This window comes from Callospermophilus lateralis, chromosome 20, assembly GCF_048772815.1.
Source record: "Callospermophilus lateralis isolate mCalLat2 chromosome 20, mCalLat2.hap1, whole genome shotgun sequence".
Taxonomy (NCBI): domain Eukaryota; kingdom Metazoa; phylum Chordata; class Mammalia; order Rodentia; family Sciuridae; genus Callospermophilus; species Callospermophilus lateralis.
The window spans coordinates 3,872,144-3,893,673 of NC_135324.1; the positions used below are offsets into that span (position 1 = coordinate 3,872,144).

At 39.1% G+C, this 21,530-nt stretch overlaps 1 protein-coding gene across 3 annotated transcripts in view; it reads left to right on the top strand.

Annotated features, from left to right (window-relative positions):
- Tmcc1 (transmembrane and coiled-coil domain family 1) overlaps positions 1–21,530 on the top strand; it is a 166,375-nt gene that overhangs the window by 901 nt on the left and 143,944 nt on the right. Inside the window, exon 2 of one of the 3 annotated variants that reach the window (XM_077106217.1) lies at positions 10,120–10,371. The exons of 1 other annotated variant lie outside the window; for it this stretch is intronic. The gene's annotated coding sequence lies outside the window, so the exon portion shown is untranslated. The remainder of the gene's footprint in view (positions 1–10,119; positions 10,372–21,530) is intronic. One more of the 3 variants, XM_077106216.1, reaches the window with a different exon arrangement.

The window sequence follows — 21,530 nt, forward strand, 5'->3', positions numbered from 1 at the left end:
CTTGAGCAATCTGTCCAATTCTCTTTTGCTTTGGTGACACATTCTACCTGAGGCTTGGTAGATCCTAGCTTGTGCTTGCAGGCTGCCCCCATCCTGACTTGTTAGAGAAGAGAAAGCAGATCCTGCCTCCCATCCAAAGTGATTCTAGAAGTCTGACTTACAGGTCAGAGGTACCTGTGCCCTAAGCATCTTTATGATTTTTTTTTTTTTTTTTTTTTTTTTTTTTTTTAAGTTTACTGATTAAAAAAAAAAAAAAAAAAAAGCTAAACCATTCCAGGTCTTGAAAAAACAGTAGGCTACTTTAAAATAAAACCAAAGTTGGATTTGTACATACCTTCTGTCCAGTCTCTTAAATTTTTGGAAGTGATTGCTCAAGCCAAACCCTTATCTTTTTTGAAGGACCTGTGAATAGTAATTATCCCAAAGCCTGAAGGAAAGAATCTTGTAAAATGTTAATGACATAAAATTCCTCCAGGAGGTGGGTACATTTTTTTCCCTCCATTTGTATAGATCAGAAGATTGAGACTCAAATTGTGAGAAGGTGGTAGTTTTACTAGTGTCATGTAACAAACAATGCTTATAGGTGGGATTTGAACTCAACAGTACCTGGTCCTGCACCAACAGAGTTGGCTTGTATTATTTTTTTTTTGAAATCACACACCCACTCTCTGGCTAGTATAGAAAGATTAAAAAGCTGCTCTGGTCTGTGGGCGGTAACCTTTTAATTTTCTAAAGAGTTTTCAACTGCTTACAGAATAGATGCTGATCAGCAGCATAGGAGAAATTTGGATATCAAAAATTCATTAGCAAGTGTGATCTGGATCTGCTATAATTATGAGCATTTATTAAGATGTGGCATGGTGTTGATGCTATGTACTATGTTTAGGAGATGTGATTTCTTAAGTATTGGCATCTTAAGATAAACAGGAGCCCAGTCAGCTGACAATGGTTTGGCACCTTGCACTAATTCAGAGGACCTTTCATGAGCAACTTTGTAGTCTACAATTTCCTGAAGAATCCCAGTGTCCTGGACTAGCTGGTGACCAACATTATTACTTTATTTCTCTCTCTACTAGAATATTTCCCATTTTCTTTAAGAGTTTGTTCACAGCCTAAAACCTATGATAATTAAAGACTTAATATAATATGTGGTGACACATTATACCTTAGGCTTGGTAGAAGTTTAAACTTCTTGGGTCCATAAGCCATTTATTAATTTTTTTCATCAAATATTTATTGAATCCTTACTTTGTTCCAGAATTTTTTTCTAAGAATTGCTTCAGGATGGGAACAAAACAGACAAGGGCCTCTGCCCTCACTGTGCTTTATTCTGTGTCTCTGAGAGAATGAGGAATAGAAAAGCAAATAGAGAAGACCACCTCAGATAATAATATGGCCAGCAACCAGTACTTTTGTGAAAGTCAAAAAAGTAAATATTTTAGGCTTGGTGGGCCATACAACTTCTGTTGCAGCTGTTCAATTTTGAGTGCAGAGGCAGCCGAGGCAGTAGAAAAATTAGCATGCCTATTTTCCAATTAAATTTGGACAACAAAATTTGAATTTCATATAATTTTCACATCATGAAATATTCATGTAAAACAATCTACCCCAACCTCTTAAATATGTAAAACTATTCTTAGCTTACAGGCCATTCAAACACATGGAACAAGCTGATTTGGCCTGCATGTAAGTCTGGCCTTTTATAGAAAAAGTTTACTGACCCCTGATAGAAGCTATGAAGGAAATTAAACAAGCCTATGTGACTAGTGAGTGACTGGGGGGCGGGTGGGGAAGGGTTGCTAAGTGAGGGAGGCCTCATAGGCAGAGGGGTGTGAGTGGTCCTCTGAAAGATGGAATAGCTTTTCTACCTGTAGAAATGAATTCCTGTGTTCCCCAGTATTGAGCTCCTCCCCACATAATAGTCATTCTTGCCTTTTATTTTGTTGCTTTCCTCTTATTGGATTTTAAATTCTGTTCTTTTCTAGAATTCAGGACTTGAAAGAGATCTTCTCACCCAGTTCTTCTTTCCTAAAATGTTCTTTGTGATTTTTCAGTCTCTGAACACCTTTTATGACACAAAATTCATTTTAGACTTAATTGTTAGATTATTTTTCTTGTAGGATTTGACTTTTCTGTCTCAAGTAAGCCTGCAGTAGAGTGGTGCTTCATTCCAGGATTAGGTCCTCAAATTAGTGCATGGGGCAAGGCAAAAATCACTTAAGGTGAAAACTGTACTTGAAAATTTCTTAAATTGCTCAAATAGCGGGCGTGTTTTTGTGTTTATAACTGTATAAAGCGTTTACTTTGTTTTGTTTGTTTTTTTTTTGTGGTTTTGTTTGGTACTAGAGATTGAACCCACTGAACTATATCCCCCATTCTTGCTATTTTAACTAAGAGTCTTGTTAAGTTGCATAGAGTCTCACTGAGTTTCTGAGGCTCCCTTTGAAACTGTGATCCTCCTGTCTCAGCCTCCCAAGTTGCTGGGATTACAGCCCTGCACCACTGCACCCAGCTCCTGTATAGTTTTTATGCACACTGAAGCCTGAGAGAGAGAGACTGCACTTTACCAAAGGAAGGAACAAGGGGAATTAGTTACTAGATATCTAGGCCTACAAACTATTTGCTCTTCAGAGAGTGGGGGATAGAGAAGAATTCTAATATGTTCCTGCTTGCATGCAGCATCAAATTCTCTTTTTACATTAAACCTTTACTACATTAATGTTTATAGATGTGCTGTGAATCTTAAACAAGCTAATATATATAGGAAAGGATGTGGCACATACTGTGTGCTAGGCCTGTTTGCAGGATTTGAATCTAGATTTTTGCTTTATTGGGTTCACATATGCACCATCCTTTGAAAAGTTGTGGAGAAGAACTTGGCCACCTGCTTCCTATCTGTTCATATTGGCATTTCCTGTTGTAGCTGTAATGAACAGCTGTCACTTTCTTTGTCCTTGAATGTGGGCACATTTCTCCAGAGGTCAGCTTGTAAGTTAAATGGGTATATGATGTAACCATTTTTTAGCCACGTGACCCTTAAAGTGTTTGAACACTGCTATTATGCCTCTCATTTAAGGCTTTATTTTTCCGGGTTAAATTTTTGAATTAAATCTCTTTTAACTTTTTCTTATCTCCCTTCTGGTTGTCCTTATGAGTGTACCTGTTTATCTTCTTTTTTACTTTGGTACCCTGCAGTACATTTTAAGGTACAAACTCAAGTTTTCTTTCTTCCTTGAAGCCTTCCTTCACAACTCTTTTCCTCCACTGTGTTTCTAATATGCTTTTAACTATACTTCTCATTTACTGTTTTCTTATTTCTGTATCTTTCATGAGTATTTGTCTACTCACAGTGAGACTGCAAAGCAGAGATCATATTTCAGCATCATTTGTGTCCTAGGTGCACTAAGTGAAATTATAAGTATATAGTCCATCATGAGTATTTCATTTTAAAAAATAAACATTAAGAACAAATGTTTTTAGAACAGTGTTAGATTTACAGAAATGTTATGAAGATTACCAGTGAGAATTCCTGTCTACCTTGCACCCAGTTTGCCCCTTTTTAAAAACATATCAATGTGGTTCATTTATCACAATGAACCAGTTTTGATGCATTATTACTAAGTCCATGCTTTATTCATATTTCTAGTTTTTCCCTAATGTCCTTTTTCTATTCTAGGATCCCATCCCATCCAGAATACGTTTTTTCAATCATATTTCTTTAATTCCTCTTGATTGTGAAAGTTTCCCAGACTTTCCTTGGCACTGTGGGTCCCTCTTACCCCCAGTACTAGAGATTGAACTCAGATTGCTCTGCCACTGAACTACACCCTCTGTTCTTTTTATTTTGTATTTTGAGACAGGGTATTGGCAAGTTGCTGAGGCTGTCCTTGAATTTAAGATCCTCCTTAAATTCAGCCTCCTAGGTGTGCACCACCATCCCTAGCTTCTACAAAAATTTTGTTGTTCAGATTGTTCTATCTTTGGCCACTTGTCCTTTCTTTGTGACATACCCAGTCATTGTGTGTGTGTTTTGGGTTACTCTCTTATCAGTGTAAGATGCTTCCGGGTTCATCTTGCATATTCTCTGCTCCAGTCCTATAATCAGTCATTTCTCCAAGGAGTCCTGATTGATTTTATCGGAGAGTGGTATTAGAAGGCAAGGCTCTGGGTGTTGGGTGTGCTTGTTGCTACCAGAGTGTAATTGCTTCTAGGCTCTCTTCAGGTGACAAATGAAGGAGATATGTGTGTGAGTATTCACCTTTTAATTTCATATATCTATAGATATTTGTGTATGTTACTATCTAGATTGATATGAAGCTAAGCATGAGTTCATGATGTCTCCAACTCTTAATTGCCACATGGATAATTCACCTCTGACTTCACGGTGAGAAACCTGGCTCGCACTGTCCATCCACTGGCTTAATTCTTCAGTTCCGGTGTTCACCTACTGTGGAGTCTGTACACCTGTGGGAAACGACTTTCTCAGCTATAATAATACAGTGCCCGTGAATAGTTCCTTTTGCCTTTGGTCTCACAGACACTGCTCATTTTCAGCCTTTCTTTCTTTCCTTTTTTTTTTTTTTATAGTTGTTGATCAGTCTTTACTTTATTAATTTTTATGCAGTGCTGAGAATTCAACCCTGTGCCTCACACATACCAGGCAAGTGTACTACTGCTGAGCCCCAGTGCCTCCAGCCTTCTTAGGTCAGCATTTGTTCTTCTTGCTCCTTTCTGAGTCTGTGTCATGTAGTTGTGAAAGATTTTTGATTTTGTGTGTGTGTGTGTGTGTGTGTGTGTGTGTGGAGGGGGATGGTGGTGGTGGTACTGAGAATTAAATCCAGGGGCACTCTACCTCTGGACTACATCCTCAGCCCTTTTTATTTTGGGATGGAGTCTGGTTAAGTTGCCCAGGCTGGCCTGGAACTTGCCATTCTGCTGTCCCAAGCTCCGGAGTTGCTGGATGGCCTGCATCGTCATGCCTGACTGACTGAGATGCTTCTGTCCGGTTCTGTGCTCCATGCTGAGATGCCCATACTTTCTAATTCCTTAAGAATTTGCATTCATTTAGGTTTACTCTCTGTGCTATCAAGTTCTGTAACTTTTGATAGACTTTCAGTAGCTCACATTCACCATTACAGAGTAGATTTACAACACTGAAAAGATTTGTGTCACACCTGTTTGCTTCTCCCACAACAGCTGTTGGCAGCCACTCGCTGATCTGTTTATTATCTCCATACTTTTGCCTTTTCTAGAATAACTATGTTAAAAATTTTAAGTGTTTTCCTTCCTTCTTTCTTTCTTTTTTAAACTAGGAAAGCATTTTTTCAAGTAGTGGGAAATACAGATACTAATATTTGGAGTTGAGTATGGTGGCCATGCCTGTCATCCCAGGACTCAGGAGGCTGAGGCAGGAGGATAACAGGTTGATGGCCCTATTCCTATCTCAAAATAAAGGTCTAGGAATGTAATTCAGTGTAAATTGCCCCTGGGTTCAATTCCCAGTACCTTTAAAAAAAAAAAAAAAAAAAAAAAACAAACCTGCCTTGAACATTGTTGTGTACTTTTTTGTTTGAACATATGCTGTCAATTCTCCTGCACATGTAACCTGTGTATTTCTTAGGATAAATTTGTTGTCATATAAAGTGGAATGTTATCCAGTGCTTTTACTTGGGGTAAAATGCTGGAAGATTGCTACTTCTCCCTGACATGGTATTCAGTAAATACTGAATTCACGTAGTTTTCTTGTTGTCCTGACTCCATTGTATAGAATGGAGAATTTTGGTTCAGATGAGGTAACAGTAGGTAGACTTCCTCTGGAATTCTGTCACAGAAACATCCTGAATTATGTATCACTCAGTTTTCTCTCTGAAAATAGCAAATGATCTCTCACAAGAAGTTGTAAATAAGATCTACTGGTGAAGCTGGGTGTGGTGGCACATGCCTGTGATCCCAGCTACTCAGGCTACCACAGGAGGATCATAAGTTTGAGTTGCCAACTAGGGCAGGCCTTTTTTTTTTTAAATTATTTTTTTTAGTTGTCAGTGGACTTTATTTATTTATATGTGGTGCTGAGAATCGAACCCAGTGCCTCACACATGCCAGGTAAGTGCTCTACCACTCAGCCCCAGCCCCAGCCCAACCAGCACAGTTTAAAGAAACCCTGTCTCAAAAAAATCTAAGAGGCTTGGGATGTAAGTTCAGTGGTAAAAGTTCCTGAGTTCAGTCCCCAGTACCAGGAAGCAAAAGAAAAGAAAAGAAAAAAAAAGATTGTTAATGGTCTTAAGGAATCTCACTGTATGAATTGTATTTCCCATTATGTATTCAGAGGGATAGTAGGCAGGATTCCCATCCTGTAATCTATTTGGCATCAGGGATATTGTATTACAGTGATTTTATTCTCACTAACCACATTTCCCCTGGGGTTTGAACTCTAATAGAGTAGTGTCAAATATTGTTGTTTTTCTTTTCCTTTTTCAGCCTCTGACCCTGAAGCTTCATTTTGAAGCTTTTGCTTTGACAAATTCATTTTCTTCAGGAAGACTTGGCAAAAGTTTTCTCCTCTTGCCAGTTTGGGGCATCCTGACCAATTCATTGAAACTTAATGTTGTTTTTCAGACTTTAAAACAGGGAACATTCTTTGCTATCCTTGTAACTCATTTCTAAGTGACTTCTGGGTTCCCTGGAGACACTGAAAACTAGGTAAATTATATATTGACCACCATCACACTTTCTCTAAAGGAATTTCTCTGTAGACAACCCCTTCAATTTTTTTCTTTTCTTTTTCTTTTTTTTATCTTGTTTTTTAGATGAGAGTCTCACTTTAGTTCCCAGGCAGGCCTCCAACCCAAGATCCTCCTGCCTCAGTTTCCCCAGTAGCTGGGATCACAGGCATGTGCCATCATGCCCAGTTCTGTAGGCAGTCCCTTCAGAGGCATGTCAGACCACTGTCTGTATAATAGAATGTGGGGATGGCTAAAGAAGATTTTAGTTTTAATTTTATTTCTTCAAAAGACAAGTAGCTAGCTTGTACCTTAGAGCTTTTTTTTTAAGGTGCTGCAGCAATTCAGCCCAGGCCCTTGAGCATGCTGGGCAAGTGCTAGAGCACTGAGCGACATCCCCAGCTCATAGAGCTCCTCCTTCTTAAAAAAAGGAATGATATTGATTCTGATTTATAGCAAAGTGTGATGGTAAATGAGTTCCGTTAATCACAATATTTTGAATTTTGGAAGATGGGCATGTTGGCAGGTAGTTTATTGTAATTTTTTTTCTTTTTGCAGTACTTGGAATTGAGCTACCACTGACCCAGATCTGTAGCCCTTTTTATTTTATTTTGAAACAGGGCTTTGCTAAATTGCCCAGACTTGTGATCCTCCTGCCTCAGCCCCCTGAGTTGCTGGGATTACAAGTGTGCTTCACCGCAGTTGGTTTGTGAAAATTCTTCATAGTGCTATTTTTTGTAATGGTGTCTCATTATAATAAAAATCTGTGTGTGTGTGTGTGTGTGTGTGTGTGTGTATGTGTATTTGTTTATCATTTCCAGGACTCTTCATTCTTTTGGATAGTTTCAGGTTTCTGTGTGATATCACTTTATTTTTATGTGGTGCTCAAAATTGAACCCAGTGCCTCACATGTTCTAGGCGAGCACTCTACCACTGAGCCACAACCCCAGCCCAGAGGACTTCTTGTAATGCAGGTTTGCTGGCGATGAATCCTTTTAGCTTGCATTTCTGAAGGCGTCTTTAATTTGCCTTCGTTTGTAGGCGCTGTGTTCACTGGGTATAGAATTCTAAGTTGATTTATTCTTTTAGTACTTTAAAGATGTTGATCTGCATCTGGTCTTCATGGTTTCTGAGGAGAAGTCTGCCGTCACTGGGTTTACTCTGTTATCCTCTGTGTGTGATTGTTTTCCTTGGGCTACTTTTATTTTCCTTTCAAAGATTTTTTTTTTTTTGTAGTTAAATGCACATGATGTAAAATCTGTTATCTTAACCGTTTTCAAGTGTACAGTTCATTGGCATGAAGTACACTCTTAATGTTGTAGCCATCCTTACTATCCATTTCCAGAACTCTTTCATCTTGCAGAGTTAAAACTTGGTACCTAGTAAATTCTAATACCCAATTCCCATGTCTCAGCTCCTGGCACCTACCTGTGAATGTGACTACTCTTAAGTACTTCATATAAGTGGAATCAGAGAGTGTTTGTCTTTTTGTGACAAAATTGTTTCATTACATAATGTACTCAGGGTTCATTCATGTTGTGGCATGTATAAAAATTTTGTTCCTTTTAAGACTGAATAATATTCCATTATATGTATATTCCACATGTACACATATGTATATTCCACATATACATTTGCTTATCCATTCATATCCATTCATTCAGGATGAATGCTTGTGTTGCTTCCTTATTTTAGCTGTTAGGAGTAATGCTTCTATGAACATGAGTGTGCAAGTATCTCTTAAAGACCCTGCTTTCAGTCTTTGGGTATGTAACCAGAGTGGAATTGTTGGATCATGTAATAATTCTGTGTGTGTGCGCGTGTGCACGCATGTGCATACATATGTATTTTCTTTTTCTGTTTTGATTCTGGGGATTGAATTACATTTAATTTTTTTTGAGAAACTGCAATATAGTTTTCCCACAGAGATTGTACCACTGTACCTTCCCACCAATAGTTCACAAGGCTTCCGGTTTCTTCACATCCTCACCAGCACACACACATGTATGTATTTTATAGTAACCATCCTAATTGTTATGAGGTGGTTGTGATTTGCATTATAATTCTGATTTGCATTTCTCTGTTGGAGGTTTTGAGCATCTTTTTATGTATTTATTGGCTATTCTTGTATCTTCTGTGTTAGAAATGTCAATTCAGGTCCTGTGTGTGTGTGTTTGTGTGTGTGTATTTTTTTTTCCCAGTGATGGCAATTGAACCCCAGGCCTCACACGTGCTAGATTCTTATTCTCCCACTGATTAACATCCAGCCTGTTTTTCTGTTTTTGAGTCAAATTGTTTGCTTTTTGTTGTCATTGTTGAGTTTTAAGGGTTCTTTGGATATAAATCACTTTTTACATATACGATTTTGAAATAATTTCTCCAGTTCCATTTTCTTATGACTCCTTTTAAGATTTTTTCCTTGTCTCTGATTTTAAGTAATTTGATTTTCATGTGCTTTGGTGGAGTTTTAGCTCTCCTATGCACATGTTTTATTTTGACCTTGGTGTGTGTTGAGCTTTTTGAATCTGTGATCTTACAGTTTTCATCAAATTTGGAAAATCTTTGGTTACTATTTCTCTCATTCCAGTTCCACATCTCCTGCTGGAGATCATCCCATAGCTCAAGGGTGCTCTGCTCTTTTTCTCCTGTCCTGTGGTTTTCTCAGTTTCATTTTGCTTAGTTTCTCTTGCTGTGTCTTTACATTCACTTCTCCTCTTCTGTGTTAACCCCATGCACTGTATTTAACTTCAGCCTACTAGGCATGTTCTGCAATCTGGAGTTTTCTAAAAGTGCAGTGATGTGGTAGATATCAAGAAATTAACGGAATTTGTTGCCAAAATAGAACAGATTTCTAGTTCTATACGATTTCCAATAAAGGTGCCCCAAACCACTCTGTGTGTTAAATTATCTTTGATGTCCCTCAGTTTCCACGTTGTTTCTCTGCCAAACCTACATATGTATTTATTGGCATGATTAGGCTACATTTTCTGCTGACATAGTCATTCCCATTAATATTTGTTCGCTGTTTATTTTTAAAGTACCAGAATGCTTGGTCTGCTTGGCAGACTACCTACATGTACCTATGCTTGTTTGTTTGTGGGATACAACTATCATCTTGCTATAAAAAACATGAAACAGATTTTCATATTTTATTTACCATCCTGCTTATTTGTTAGTAACCAGAGAGTTGGATTACCTTCTGAAATATTCCTTTGGTTGTTGCTGTCATTGATAACCCCAGTGCCAGCTGACTTGGCTCTTTGTATTGCCGCTGTGATCTTTTAATGTTGGCTAATATTAAGTTGAAAAATTTTGCAGCCTGAAAATTGGTGATTGTTTATCAGCCAGTTATTTGCATTCAGTAGAATTTCTTTCTCCTTCTCTTGCCCCTCTGTCCCAGCAGGTGTTCCCCTCTGGAGAAGACACACCCACAGTTAGTACTTCCTTCAGATGTTGACACTTGGTGAACAGCTGCTCTTGGTCACAAGATTTAGAAGACAGAGTCTATCCTCCCAGATTGGATCTCTTTTTGTATGGATCTTCTATTTCTATGTCTTTTTTAAAAAGAACTTTTTTGGGAAACATTTTTGATTACAACTGTTCATCCTCATCTATGCAAAGAAAGGAAAGATATTGCTGGGATTTTGAGGAGGTATGTCTTTTTTTCTTCTGCAAAAATCACATCAGTGAGGCACTGACAGAAGTACAAAATAATGACCCAGCCATGACACCTTCCTGTCTTTCAGTCACTGTGACAATTTCCTTTCTCCCATTTTCATTTTTTTTCTGTAGCTAAACAAGAACTTTTTGACCATATACACTATATTAGCTCATTTCTTAACATTCTTGCTGAATGTTATTCAACACTGGATTAGATTAGACTTAGAAGTAACAGGAAGCAGTTTGAATCTTAATTCCTTAAGTTGAGATTCTGACTTTGATGAACTTTATTCTCATTCTGCATAAACCTCAATGGTTTGGGCAAAAGTAGTATCTACAGCATAATAGAAGGATATATGATTTTATGGTTTGGTTCAGTTTCATTTGCATAATTTGCATGAGGAAGTATGATAATGTTGATTGTGAACTAAAAATTGAGAGTCTTCAGACTTCAGTTTTGACATTATTACTGTCATGCTTTGAGAATTCAATTCTATTTTTGTTTTCTAACCTCTAAAATGGGCAAATTGTTACTTGTTTTATGTGTCTCGTAGGGTTGTTAAGAATCAAGTGAGGGGCTGGGGTTGTGGATCAGCAGTAGAGTGCTCGCCTAGCATGGGCGAGGCCCTGGATTCGATTCTTAGCACCACATAAAAATAAGTGAATTAATTAAAGATATTGTATATATTAAAAAAGAATTAAGTGAGAAAATGTCATCAATAGGAAGGATCGTTGCTGCATTGTGGAGCTGTAGGCCTGTCTGTTCTTTTCACACAAAGCCTCAGCTTTCTTCCTGTCGGCTTTCTGATGGTATAAGCCTGCTGCAGTCATGAAGCAGACTGCTGCTAAATCTCCATTCTTAATCATGGGTGCTCAGAAGTTCTTCTAGTGCTTAAGTTTTTACCGAATAGGTGCTCAAGTGTACTGTAGTTTGAACAGTGGATTTGTTGAATGTGATGTTAAGAAAAGGCACCTTCTTAGTAAGGAACCATTTATGAAGGTCTAGCAGACATTGCTTTGAAGAGGAAACTCATTTGTTTATTATTTTATGTATTTGACAACTGTTGAATGGTTATTGTGTTCTGGGTACTGACAAAAATCTTTGCTTCTGTAGAGCTTATATTCTATGTTACATGGGGACATAGAGTAAACAAGATCAAGATTAAATGTAAAAATGCAGCTTGTAAACTTTTTTAGAAATGTCTTTATTTATTTGTTTTTCGGTGGTGCTGAGAATCTAACCCAGGCGAGGCAGGCGCTCTACCTCTGAGCCCCAGCCCCAACCCGAAACATTTTTTTTTGAGTCCTGCTAAGTTGCTGAAGCTGGCCTTGAACTTGTGATTTTTCTGTCTCAGCCTCCTGAGTCATTGGGATTAAAAACTGCCACCATCCCTGGCAGTTTTAAAATTTATGATGACAAGGTCTAGTGAGAAAAGTAAGAGCAGGAAAAGGTTCTGTTGGGGGAATCAAGAGATCATAGGTGGCACAGGCCTCACAGATGACATTTGAGTAAAGGTTTAGCAGAGGTGAGGAAGTGAGTCACACAGATAAAGAGCCCTCTGGAAAAGGCGAATGGCAAGTGCCAAGGCCCTGAGGCTGAAATGTGGCTGAAGGATGACTAGAGTGGGTGAGGGTGGCTGCTTTCTTTTGTGGTGCCATATTGAAGGGCTTTTAAAACTTTAGCATGCATGTGAATTACCTTGGAGATCCTCATTTAATTCAGATTCCGATTTCGTATGTCTGAGGTGAAGGGGAGTGCATTTCCAATAAGCTCCCAGGTGCTGCTGAGGCTGCTGTTGCTTTGTGGGGCTTGAGCTTTTACCCTGAGTAAATGGGAAGTCTTTAGAGGTTTGGGGTAATCGGGTGACATGGTCTGATTTCCATTTTGTCATCATCCCTCCTATGACTGCTGTGTTGGTGGTCATCTAACTGGTGGTTAGATGCAAAGCAAAAGCAGGAGGACCACTTAGGAGTTTGTTATAATTGAAAGAAAAAAATGACAGTTTGCGCCAGGGGTTGCTCAGTGGCACACGCCTGTCATCCCAGCAGCTCAGGAGGCTGAGGAAGGAGGATTGCGAGTTCAAATCCATCCTCAGCAACAGCGAGGCGCTAACCAACTCAAGGAGACCCCGTCTCTAGATAAAATACAAAATAGGGCTGGGGATGGAGCTCAGTAGTTAAAGTGCCCCTTGTTTAATCCTTGGTCCTCCCCCTCCCCCCTCCCCCAAAGGAAAAAAAAAAACTTCAGGTTGCACTAGAACGTAGCAGTGGCTGGTGACAAAACAGTCTGAGTTGATAGTTTTCAAGTGTAGTCAACAGGTTTCACGGGTAGATTGAATAGGTACTGTAAAAGAAAGTGGAGTTGGGGCAGATCTTGGAGTATGTAGTTGCCACTTGTTGAGATGGGAAAGACTGAAAGAAAAACAGTTTGAGGGAAGAGGTCTTTATGGAAATGAATGGTAAAGATGGCAGATGGCTGCACAACATTATGAGTGGACTTGACAAGACTGCACTTTAAACTTAGCAATGGTTAAGATAATAGATTTTACATCATGCACGTTTAACCACAAAAGAAATTTTGAAAGGAAGTAAAAGTAGCCTGAGGACAACCACCACAGGCCATGTGCAGAGTTAGAGACCGTCTTTCAAGACTAGTCTCTTAAAGATGTACAGGGGACAAGTTCTCTTCAAAGAATGTTAGAGTTTATAATTTTACACTATATAATACAGAGTATCATGTAGAAGGTGGAAAGCCAGGTATGTGGTGCACACCTGTAATCCCAGCTACTGGGGAGGCAGAGGCAGGAAATTCAAGGGAGTCTGGGCTACTTGGGGAGAACTGTCTCAAAATTAAAAATGAAAAGGGCTGGGGTTGTAGCTTAATGATACACCGGGTTCAATCCCCAGGACTGTTTAAAAAAGAAAAATAGTGGAAGGTGGCAGGGATTTGTGTATTAGAACTAGGTTTAGGGGCTGGAGATAGAGCTCAGTTGGTAGAGCGCTTGCCTCGCACGCACAAGACCTTGGGTTCAATCCCCAGCACCACAAAAAAAAGAAAGAAAAAAAAAAAGAAAAACAACTAGATTTAGTTTCCAGTTACTGCTGTTTGCTGTGTGCAGTGGGAAATTTATGAGATTTAATTTTCCCTTCTGCTCTTGGGGACAATATCTACGTCCCAGGGTTTTGTACACTCCGTATAATTTATGCTAACTTAATGCCTGGCACGTAGACGACATAAAATTAATGCCAATTCTTTTTGGTAGCAACTATTCGGACAGCATTGCTTACATTTTTCTCTTTTTCTGTTTATACATTGCAGCAAGGTAAGCTGGGAGGTTGGTTATATCAGCAAATCTGCTGTGTCTTTGAGCTTTATAAACATAAACTAGAAGTTGCTGCTTGTGTTTCTTTTGCACCATGACCAGTTCTTCAGCTGTCCAGCACCCTGCCAGGTGTCCAGCAATTCCATTTAGTTCTGACACTGTCTGCCTGTAGTTGGTCTCAGATCTCACAAGTTAAAGGGCTGAGTCCCACAAAACTGCCCCAACTTTATATGCCAGTAACTAGTCCCTGGCCACCCACACTTCTGTCCACCTTGGTTGCAGATTTAGGGGTTCCCATGACTTTCCCTGAGGTTCATAATTGACTAGAAGGACTCCTAGAACTCTGGGAAACACTTCACTTACATTTACTGATTTATTATCAAGGGTATAACTCAGGAAAAGAGAGCCTGGGCAGGGCATGGGTGGGATGCAGCGCTTCTATGTGCCCCCCCACCCTTGTGTTCCCCAGCCCAGAAGCTCTCCAGACCCCTTCATTAGTCATCTCCAGGTCCTCTCCCTTCTCCAGGGGTTAAAGGTTCAGGGCAACTGTCCAGTCTCAGGATAGCTCTCCTGGCACCACCTCCTGTTCTGAAGCTATCTGGAGTCCACCCAGAGTCACCTCATTAGTGTGAACTCTGTGGTCAGAAGGAACCTGAATAACAAGGTGGTTCTATCACTGATGAAATACCAAGGGTTTTTAGGAGCTGTGTGCCAGGAACCCAAGGGGGAAAACCAAATTTTTCTTAAACCACACTACTGTTACTTAAAACTGGATCTTGCTTTTAGGCCAGAGGGCTGGGGGGAGAACTTCAGTGTTGAATTTCTGTAGGCCATTGATAGGTCCTTTATTTGGTCATGGCGCCACTGCTTGGATTCTTGGTGTAATGTAAATAACATTTGTCTTTGAGATCCTTAGAAGAAAGGTGTCAGTGAAACAGCTAAATGCCATGTTCTTGAGGAGTCTTTATCAAATTCCAGTATCCAGCATTGTTTCTTTTTGCTTAGACTTTTGTCCTCAGATGGCTGTACTCTAATCCTGTGACGGAGCTGATTCTGCAGTGTGATGTGACAAAAACAGATCACTTTTCTGACAGGAACGAGGCTCATTTTTCTTTAACTATTGGGTCATGAAATTTGGGTTGAAATCCCTTTTGATGGTCTTAATCTTTTCTTTTCTGTGATACTAGGGATTGAACCTAGGGCCTTCAGCTGGGATTACAGGCGTGAACCACCATGCCTGGCTCTTAATCTCTTTCATGGTAAACAGTATGTGAATTTCCATAGTCAAAAGAGGAGAAAGATGAATTCTTTGGAATTTCTAAAGTCTTTTCTGCTGGTACAGGTCCCTCTTCCTCCATCTGCCTGTTCTAATATGCTAAGTGAGAGAGATGGACATTGTCTTGTTCAAATACAGGAGATTCCTTAGAATGTAAGCCTTAAATTAATATTTTAATCTGTGTGTGTGTGTGTGTGTGTGTGTGTGTGTGTGTGTTACTGGGAATCAGTCCCAGGGCCTTGTGTATGCTAGGGAGGTGCTGTATCACTTGGCTGTATCTCTCCCCCCGTACCCCGCCCCCACTTTTTAATATTATTTTAGTTGTCAATGGACCTTTATTTTATTTATTTATATGTGGTGCTGAGGATGGAACCCAGTGCCGTACACATGCTAGGCAAATGCTTTACCAACGAGCTCCAACCCCAGCCCCCGCCCCCAACCCTTTTAATATTTGAGACAGGGTCTTGTTGAGATGCCCAGGCTGTCCTGGAACTTGTGATGATCCTCCTGAGTAATAGGATTAGAGGCATGTGCTACACTCCCTGGCTTTAAAAGTTTTAAAATATCCAGTGTACAAGAGCAAGCTCTAGTCTCACCTAGTACCTAGCAAAGTTCTTGGCATTTATTAGGCATTCAATAAATATTTTGCTCTGCTAAGAGTTTCAAGTGTCTCCTCTAGTCTCTGTATGGTACCAGCTACCTGTGTGACCCAATGGAAATCCATTTCTTATTTCAAAAATCACTAGAATCCTGTTTTACTCTGATTCAGTGACTCAGATCATTCTTATTCTTATTTTTAAAAATTGTGCCTTTCCTGTGGCCTTTAAGTCACTCTGTTGAAAACAAGCAAGTGCAGAGTCATCATCAGATAGGTTGACTTGGGAAGTGTTGTGAAATTACTTACCCTGTGTGGCCTGTTATTAGCTTAGCTCTTTGTTCTTTCTTTGCTCTTGAGGAATAGCTTTACATTTTCTATCTGTACCAGTTTCAGGCCAGATATTTAGAAAACAAGTAGATTTCTTAGCATCTGCCCAGAGAGGATAGAGTGGGAGCTTCAGAGGCTGAATTTTTTCCTCTAATTATTTATACCCTTAAACAGTACCATGTGCAGATGGTTCATGGCCATGAGAAGACTATTATTTGAAAAAAGCTTTTCTTAAGACAGGTTTAGAAAAATCTGGCCAGCTGAGCAAAACTTTTCACATTTTTCAAGTATTTTCCTATGTTTTTACATTTCATATTTGACAGTGATTGTAAGTATTTTGAAGAAGTATAGCATTATGATTGTCCAATGTTGAATCTGGTTTTATTTCACATTTGCTTGATTTTTTTCTCTATTACTTAGAGAATTAGCATGCTCTCTCAAATATTCTGAAATACAGTTGTTTTGTTTCCACCTTGCAAAAATAACTTTTCCTCTATGTTTTGGTAGTTAGGATTTTCATTGCTGCACCCTAAAAAGAGACAACCATTAAAAAGAGGAGGAGAGGACCCCTTCCCCAGATTATTTAATGCCTTTAGACTTAAAATTGATGTCTCTGTTGACAGTCTCATTGTTAACATTCTTCTAGGTCTAATATCCGCTAGTTCAATGAAAGCTGCGTACTATACTTTTTTTTCTGGTATCGTGGAGAGCAGTTAAAGTTCCTCCTCCTGAAGGCTCAGTTGAGTCTGCTGAAACAAATGGACAGTAGGCAGATTGACCGGTGAACAGCGTGCACGTGCAGTGTGCAGAGGAGCCACCCAATAAAGGGATAGATAGCTGATGGGGGAGGCTGATGGGTACCCTCATCTTCATAGAGGAGAGGTAGCTGCGCTATTTTAGAGGGTAGGTCATGGTTTTTGGATACCGAATGAGCCTGCATGACTTGGGATCAAGTTCCTCTGGACTGTAGGTGTGGTGTTTGAATTTTAGTCTCCTATTCTGTGGTCTGACTTTAACCTTTCTCATTCTCTCTCTCTCTCTCTCTCTCTCACTAGGGATTGAACCCAGGGGCTCTTTTTTTTTTTTAATTTTTTTTTTAAAGAGAGAATTTTTAATATTTATTTTTTTTTTAGTTTTCGGCGGACACAACTTCTTTGTTTGTACGTGGTGCTGAGGATCGCATGCCAGGCGAGCGCGCTACCGCTTGAGCCACATCCCCAGCCCGAACCCAGGGGCTCTTAACCCCTGAGCCGCTTTCTTAGCCCTTTTCATTTTTTCAAATTTTGAGATTGGGTCTCGCCAAGTTGCTCAGGCTGGCTTTGACCTTGCCTGTGGGAATACAGGCTTGTGCCACCACACTCAGTTGAAAACTGCATATTTTGTGGTATTGTTTCCTGAGCCCAACTGAGGTGTGGAGGCAAAGGAGGGTTAGGAAGCCTCATCAGGGATGCAGCTTTAGACCTGCCATTGAGGGAGTATTTACTGAATGCCATCCCTGCTCAGTATTGGTAGGAAGTTGGGATTCGGCATGTCACTAGTCTTCAAGAACCTTACATTCCAGCAAGGAAAGAGGAAACTATCAAGAATAACCATTAGAGGCCACATGGTTTGTATGACGGAAATGCAAAAAAAGGAGACCAGGTGAATACTGAGGTGGTTAGAGAGGTGTTGATCTGTGGCCTGTATTTACATTTGTTCAAACATATGTTGGAGAAAGGGAATGACATCGTAGGTATGAAAAACAGCATGAACGACAGCACGGAGACAGACTAATCTTACACCGTGTGTTTCTGCATCTACAAAACGAGCCTAACACATCCTTGACCTTTTGAAGATATGAGTAAGGTCAGTTTAAGATCTGAACTGAGAAGGAGAGTGGAAGCAAAGGACATGAGGAGGGCTGGCTTTCTTTCTTTCTTATAGAATGAATTTTCTCATTCTTTGATTTTTTTTTTTTTTAATTCATAGGTGGGCTTATGCAGATGAGGACAGTGGAAGTGTCAAGATGTTCTAATCCTGAAATTGTGTGAAGGAAATATAAAAAAAAATTGTGTCATGCTGAGAATATATATTTGTAAAAATGCTGTGAAGAAAAATTGCTGTCTCAGTTAGGTGTGGAGGTGCACCCCTGCAGTCCCAGCTAGGTGAGGGGTCCTGTAGTCCAGGAATTCAAGGCCAGCCTCAGCAATACGGCCAGACCCCACTACAAAACAGAAGCAGAAGACTTCAGAAAAGGAAATGATTGCTCTCTTAAGACATCTGTTTTTTCAAAAGTCTTTCAAGTTTCAAACTGGAACTTCAAAAAAAAAAATCAGCATGTGACAAACTACTTTATGATAATTTGTCAGTTAATAGTCAATAAAACCAGTATGTGCACTTTATGTGTTTATTGCAGATAATGCTAATGTATTGAATTTCTGTCTTTCCTGTATGTGGGAGCCAAGAATTCTGTCTGTAGCAAATAGTGAAACTACAGAATACAGCTGTGGCCTCGGTATACCATTAGGAAGCAGATGAAAGGCAGAAGACTCTGAAGCATAGAGTGTATTTATTTCATAATCTAAATTTAGAAATCGGTGGGGTAAAGGTCAGGCTAGGATGTGAAGTCATCCAGAATAGTGAGTGCATTCCAATTTGATCTGCATCTCCTATTCTGCTGTTGATTAAGAGCAGTGAGTGTCCTTAAAATGTGGTGTGTGGTAGCTGTGATCTCTTATATAAGCTTTGTATGGCTGACTCCCAAATCTGCATCTTTTGCCTACCATCCTACTGCCTGCTGGATAGCTCTCTCCCCTCTCCCTCTCTCCCTTTCTCTCTCTCCCTCTCCCTCCCTTTCTCTTTCTGTTTTATCTCCCATCTCTGCCTTCCCATGTACTTCTGCCTCCTCAGGTTTTGCTTATCTTCTTCAATGCCTCCTCATTCACTTAAACAGTACACAAAATTTGGAATCATCTTTGATTTCTTCCTCTTTTTTTAACTTCTCAAATATTTTTTACTGAGACTTTAGAATGTTTCTTTGTTCACACATTTACTTTGCTTTATTCTGACTTATCTGTTGAGCCCCTTTTATGTATGAGGCACTGTACAGGATACTAGGAATGTAGTGAAAAATAAGACATTATTTCCTTGTAGAGTTTACAGTCTGAGCTTTCTTCCTTTATTTTCACCCCTATTGGGTACTGGGGTAGCCATCCTTATTGCACCTAGTTATAAAAATAATATATGCTTATTTTAAGAAGTGCAAGAATAACAGAAATGTATAGCATTGCAGGATGCTTTAGCAAAACTATAGAAGGAAGCCCAAGGTGGCACTGTAATAGTTTTTAGAGGGAGCATGAACCTGAGAACTTCTTTTGCATTCACCGTTAGTTCTGGGTGAAAATAAACTCATGTTTTATAAACAAGAACACAACATTTTAGCTAATATCTAATTTCAGTATATTTTCATCAATCCTAAAAGAAACCCTGTATGCATTGAATAGTCATTTCCCATTTTCTCTTACCCTAGTCTTGGGTAAACACTAATCTTTTTTTCTTTTTCTGGGATTTGCCTGCTCTGGATACATCATACTTCGGAATCATGCATTGTGAAGTCTTCTGTTATTGGCTTTTTTCCATTTGTATATTTTTAAGATTTATCCATTTTGTAGTATGCATCAGGATTTTTTTTTTGTTGTTGTTGCCAAATAATATTCCATTCTGTGCATATGCCACATTTTGTCTATACATTTATCAGTTGATCTACATTTAGTTTGATTCCACTTTTTGGTTGTTAGGAATAATGCTGCTGTGAACACTTAGGTCCAAGTTTCCAGGCACACACATGTCCCCAGCAGTGGAATTGCTGAGTCTTAGGGAGTCTCTTGTTGAGCATTGTGAGCATCTGCCAGACTGCCAAAGTGCTTGGGCCACTGTACCTTTACCTTTGTTATATTTTGATTTAACTATTCTAGTGGATGTGAAATGGGTGTGGTTTTCATTTGCATTTCCCTAAAGACTAGCAGAGTGAGCAGTTTTTAAAGGATTATATTGGCCATTTGCATATTTTTGGAGAAATGTTTATTCAGATTCTTTTTATTAAATTGGGTCTTCCTAATTATCTTTTTCTTTTAATTTTTTATTTTTGTAGTTGGACACAGTACCTCTATTTTATTTCTTTATTTTTATGTGGTGCTAAGGATTGAATCCAGCACCTTGCTTACATGACTACATATAGGTGGTTGGAAAAACTGTTTGAATTCTAGATAGTCTACACATTCCTAGTTCAATAGATTAAAGTTTTTACAAAATGATTTATTTTCTTTTTGATATAAAAGTAGTAACATGTTACTGCTGGCCTACTTGGGAGAAGGATCGCAAGTTCAAGTTCAGCCTGGGCAACTTAGACCCTGTCTCAAAATAAAAAACATAAAGGGCTGGAGATGTAGCTCAGTTGTAGGGTGCCCCTGGGTTCAATCCCCAGTACTGTGCTAAAAAACCAAAATTAAATAAGTAAAGTAATAATATATTTGTTATAGAAAATTTAGGAAAGCCTGGGTGTGGTGGCACATGCCTGTAATCCTAGCAGCTCAGGAGGCTGAGGCAGGAGGATTTCGAGTTCAAAGCCAACTTCAGCAAAGGTGAGGTGCTAAGCAACTCAGTGAGACCCTGTCTCTAATAAAATACACAACAGGGCTGGGGATGGGGCTCAGTGGTTGAGTGCCCCTGAGTTCAGTCTCCAGTATCCCCCACCCCGTGCCCCCCCCCAGAAAAGAAAGAAAATATTGGAAAAGGCTCGGATAAATATTAATCAGTCTCAGGTGCAGACTACTGCCTTTATACATATATTTGATGTGGATGGTAGTGTGCATACTGCTTTTTTTTTAACCTGTTCCTTCTTAATGAAGAGTTGTTGATCACTGAAGGTAAATGGGTGGGAAATGTTCAGCTGTTTAGCATATGTATTTTTAAGATTATTAGGTAGTCATCAATTAAATCAACTATTGGTGATTATTTTCTGCTTTGTTTTATGTCAACAAGTGTTTTTATTAATGCCTCAGACATTGTTATTTTCAGTTGTCATTAGTGATTGATAAATTAAAAATCACGCAGTTTTACTGGCACAGGGAGGTAAACTGCCCTGTATCCTCAAATCATGGGTGCTAGACTATGGTGTGCTTGTGATTAATGGAAAGTTCCTTTTTCAGGCAAGCAATGGGAGGAAGACAGTGTCAAATTACTTTTGAGCAAAACAGTTAAAAGGTATTGCATCTATGTATTGTTTTTCAAAACATTGCTACAGTGACCAGGAACTGTGACTTTGACACATCACCTTTTTCTCCTTATCAAAGGTTTAAATGTATTAGAGTAGAATATTGAAAATATTGCATGCAGGTTTTATGGCAAAATGAGGGAAATGAAACTATGGAGAAATCAGGACCTTAATAGAAATTAGCCATGGACTACAAGATTGTTTTGTTCTTAGATTACTTCTATATTTATTTGCCTCAGGTTATTTTTCTGTCAGTTTACCATCTACCATGTTTGTGTAAGTCATATTATTGCTTTGACAGTTGGGAAGAAATAAAAAGTTTTTGCAGATATTCATATCTTTAAGTTTGTTTAAGATTGTTTCTAAGATCATCAAT